Raw genomic sequence first — 5000 nt, forward strand, 5'->3', positions numbered from 1 at the left:
GTACAGGTAGCGTGTTGCGCGACACGACACGCACATCGAAAGACATGCAGTCTAGTCGGTAATGATCCTTCCGCAGGTTCACCTACGGAAACCTTGTTACGACTTTTACTTCCTCTAAATGATCAAGTTTGGTCATCTTTCCGGTAGCATCGGCAACGACAGAGTCAATGCCGCGTACCAGTCCGAAGACCTCACTAAATCATTCAATCGGTAGTAGCGACGGGCGGTGTGTACAAAGGGCAGGGACGTAATCAACGCGAGCTTATGACTCGCGCTTACTGGGAATTCCTCGTTCATGGGGAACAATTGCAAGCCCCAATCCCTAGCACGAAGGAGGTTCAGCGGGTTACCCCGACCTTTCGGCCTAGGAAGACACGCTGATTCCTTCAGTGTAGCGCGCGTGCGGCCCAGAACATCTAAGGGCATCACAGACCTGTTATTGCTCAATCTCGTGCGGCTAGAAGCCGCCTGTCCCTCTAAGAAGAAAAGTAATCGCTGACAGCACGAAGGATGTCACGCGACTAGTTAGCAGGCTAGAGTCTCGTTCGTTATCGGAATTAACCAGACAAATCGCTCCACCAACTAAGAACGGCCATGCACCACCACCCACCGAATCAAGAAAGAGCTATCAATCTGTCAATCCTTCCGGTGTCCGGGCCTGGTGAGGTTTCCCGTGTTGAGTCAAATTAAGCCGCAGGCTCCACTCCTGGTGGTGCCCTTCCGTCAATTCCTTTAAGTTTCAGCTTTGCAACCATACTTCCCCCGGAACCCAAAAGCTTTGGTTTCCCGGAGGCTGCCCGCCGAGTCATCGGAGGAACTGCGGCGGATCGCTGGCTGGCATCGTTTATGGTTAGAACTAGGGCGGTATCTGATCGCCTTCGAACCTCTAACTTTCGTTCTTGATTAATGAAAACATACTTGGCAAATGCTTTCGCTTCTGTTCGTCTTGCGACGATCCAAGAATTTCACCTCTAACGTCGCAATACGAATGCCCCCGCCTGTCCCTATTAATCATTACCTCGGGTTCCGAAAACCAACAAAATAGAACCGAGGTCCTATTCCATTATTCCATGCACACAGTATTCAGGCGGGCTTGCCTGCTTTAAGCACTCTAATTTGTTCAAAGTAAACGTGCCGGCCCACCGAGACACTCAATAAAGAGCACCCTGGTAGGATTTCAACGGGGTCCGCCTCGGGACGCACGAGCACGCACGAGGCGGTCGCACGCCTTCGGCTCGCCCCACCGGCAGGACGTCCCACGATACATGCCAGTTAAACACCGACGGGCGGTGAACCAACAGCGTGGGACACAAATCCAACTACGAGCTTTTTAACCGCAACAACTTTAATATACGCTATTGGAGCTGGAATTACCGCGGCTGCTGGCACCAGACTTGCCCTCCAATAGATACTCGTTAAAGGATTTAAAGTGTACTCATTCCGATTACGGGGCCTCGGATGAGTCCCGTATCGTTATTTTTCGTCACTACCTCCCCGTGCCGGGAGTGGGTAATTTGCGCGCCTGCTGCCTTCCTTGGATGTGGTAGCCGTTTCTCAGGCTCCCTCTCCGGAATCGAACCCTGATTCCCCGTTACCCGTTACAACCATGGTAGGCGCAGAACCTACCATCGACAGTTGATAAGGCAGACATTTGAAAGATGCGTCGCCGGTACGAGGACCGTGCGATCAGCCCAAAGTTATTCAGAGTCACCAAGGCAAACGGACCGGACGAGCCGACCGATTGGTTTTGATCTAATAAAAGCGTCCCTTCCATCTCTGGTCGGGACTCTGTTTGCATGTATTAGCTCTAGAATTACCACAGTTATCCAAGTAACGTGGGTACGATCTAAGGAACCATAACTGATTTAATGAGCCATTCGCGGTTTCACCTTAATGCGGCTTGTACTGAGACATGCATGGCTTAATCTTTGAGACAAGCATATGACTACTGGCAGGATCAACCAGGGAGCTGCGTCAACTAGAGCTGAGCAGCCGGCCGCCCTGGAGTGTGTCCCGGGGGCCCGCGCGAACACGCAAGCGTCCGCTCAATCATTCTGCAAACAGGAGGAGGCTGAGCTCCCCTGCACAATACACCTCGAAACCCTCTCAGGTCCCGGCGGCGCGCAGCGCCGTCCCAAGTACTTGGCCGGGTTCGAGAGAGGCGCAATCGCCCGGAGTTAGGCGAGTAGACGCTTTCGGTGCGACCACCCGTGCTCCCAACTGAGCTTGCCGCTGCCGACAGAGGCCCGGGAGCGTGCTGTCGTGGCATTGCCGGCGGGAGACAACACGCGCCACCTACGGTGACCGGCAGCTCCAACGCCAGCGCCACAGAAGGACAAAAGCCCCACTTGGGTGCCGAAGCGAACTCTCCCAGCACAGCGCACGCGCCAACACATCCGCACAGCTGCGATACAAACCACCAGCGAGAACCGCTGGGGCGACCGAGCAGCAGACGGCGTCGCGGCGCCGAGCGCCGGGCGGCGGCGCATCCTCAACGCACACAGTCCTCAATCGCACCAGCACACTGAAGATGTCCACCGCGCTTCGCACCGGGCCCGCGAGGACCTACTTTGGCCGCACGGCGCCGCGCGCAGGGTGCGCCGGCGCGCAGCTGCGACGCCTGCCGCGTCCGTCGGCCGGCGCGCCTGCCACTGGCCGCCCCCACCAGCCGGCTGTAGCGCGTGCGCCCACGCACCGCGCGGCCAGCACGCCGGGAGGCGCCCCCTCACCGGCCGGGGACGGTCCCACCCAGCCACCGCCGCGTATCGCTTCACACCCAGATGCCGTTCAGTTTCATCGGCATGGTGGGTATCGCTGGAACAACCGGTTAGTACCTCAACCTATCGTCGCCATCACCGATTCACCCCTAGCGAGAACAACCGCACCACAACGGGTTACCATTTCTTCATTTGCGTAACTTCACCAGAAAACGCAGGCGTCCATCGCCATTAGCAACTTCAACGATTATTGCATGCCTGTGTCAGGTGTCACGCCACACTACGTCTGCCCACATACACGCAACAAAATGTGCACGCCTAGACAATACGTGGAAGGTGGCCCCCGTACGTATGCGATGTCCATTGCTCGAACGACTGTGAACCGGCCTCTGTAGCATGTCGCAGATATGGAACGCGGTGCACCATGCTATCACGGTGTTTGAGGAGAGACGACTAGGTCCGAATACATCAACAGACAGCTCATGCTGATCGCCATCCACGGCGTCCGTTCCTCCCACACGTCTCTATGGCGTACCACACTGCAATCCAGCTCTCATAGGGAGACGACACGTAGCTGCGTGCACAATATTTGCACTGTATGGTCCGCCGTTTTTGGGCGCAGTCGTTGTACGGTCACACATGTGCCACGATGTATCATTCAGTACATAAGGACGAATGTGCAGTACAGATTGTGGTTCACGCGTACGACATCAGCGGACAGTTGACACAGGCCGCACCACAACGTAGCCTGCGTACGTCGCATGCGAAGGGCATTGAACATGCAAACTTGTCACCAACCAGCTTGCGAAGGCAGGGGGCAAGGTGTGGACGTGGGGACGTGGGGAGGGGTGGGGGGGGGGCGGCATGTACGTCCTGCTGCCATCCACATTACAGTGTACAGCAGGAGCATGTGGAAAGTCAGCAAGACTTGCAAGGTGTTTAACATGAAGCGATACACAGGGGAGCGGGCAGTGCGAGTAGCGAACTATATTGCGAGGGTTGCGGGTGGGCAACACTACACTAATTGAACGAGTCGTATAACAATTACAGAGCAGGTTTAGGCGACAACGTGGGTTACGTTAGGGGACAACATGGGTTAGGTTAGGGGACAACATGGGTTAGGTTAGGGGACAACATGGGTTAGGTTAGGGGACAACATGGGTTAGGTTAGGGGACAACATGGGTTAGGTTAAGGTACAACATGGGTTAGGTTAAGGTACAACATGGGTTAGGTTAAGGTACAACATGGGTTAGGTTAAGGTACAACATGGGTTCGGTTAAGGCACAACATGGGTTAGGTTAAGGCACAACATGGGTTAGGTTAAGGCACAACATGGGTTAGGTTAAGGCACAACATGGGTTAGGTTAAGGCACAACATGGGTTAGGTTAAGGCACAACATGGGTTAGGTTAAGGCACAACATGGGTTAGGTTAAGGCACAACATGGGTTAGGTTAAGGCACAACATGGGTTAGGTTAAGGCACAACATGGGTTAGGTTAAGGCACAACATGGGTTAGGTTAAGGCACAACATGGGTTAGGTTAAGGCACAACATGGGTTAGGTTAAGGCACAACATGGGTTAGGTTAAGGCACAACATGGGTTAGGTTAAGGCACAACATGGGTTAGGTTAAGGCACAACATGGGTTAGGTTAAGGTACAACATAGGTTAGGTTAAGGTACAACATAGGTTAGGTTAGGTTACACGTTGTTGTAAGGAAAGGTGTAGAGGAGGGGGGCGGGGGCGGCAGGTTCGTTGATAGTGATTATAGTAAGTGAATGCTTGTGACATGATGAGATTTGTCACGTCAGGATGCACCTTTGGCTTATTAGAGGCGGCGCTCCAATTCTATGCTTGTGTCAGACCTGTGTCTTTGACTCATGTCATTGTTTGTGGGCTGTGACAGGAGGTACTATTGTGATGTTGGGTGCACCGTTGTATAGGACATGTGTGGGTATTGGTGCCTTATCTGCGCAATGGTGGATGTCGAAAGGGGGGGAAATTCTATTTTCCGCATGGACCTCCTGGTCCGGTTGTGATAGTGTGGATTGTGTAATGTGGCGGAGAGGATGCACTGGATGTTGTTCCATGCTGGTGCTTACATATTGTATGTGCGCCCGTTAGAAGCAGAGAGTGGTGCGTGATGAGAGTGTCTGGCTGACGTGTGGTTCCCATTGTGGGCACACTCTTTCAGCATGTATACGGACAGTTGTATATATATTCTGTAATTTGATGGCTCTGCATTGATTACTAATCAGCGCCGTGTGTACGGGTAATCTGGTT

At 53.8% G+C, this 5000-nt stretch overlaps 1 non-coding gene across 1 annotated transcript; it reads right to left on the reverse strand.

Moving 5' to 3' along the window:
* Positions 1-59: 59 nt before the first annotated feature.
* Positions 60-1968, reverse strand: LOC124772855. Its single transcript, XR_007014313.1, has one exon. It is a non-coding gene; the product is annotated as a small subunit ribosomal RNA (ribosomal RNA).
* Between the last annotated feature and the right edge of the window lie 3032 nt (positions 1969-5000).

The sequence above is a fragment of the Schistocerca piceifrons genome, unplaced genomic scaffold, assembly GCF_021461385.2.
Source record: "Schistocerca piceifrons isolate TAMUIC-IGC-003096 unplaced genomic scaffold, iqSchPice1.1 HiC_scaffold_943, whole genome shotgun sequence".
NCBI lineage: Eukaryota > Metazoa > Arthropoda > Insecta > Orthoptera > Acrididae > Schistocerca > Schistocerca piceifrons.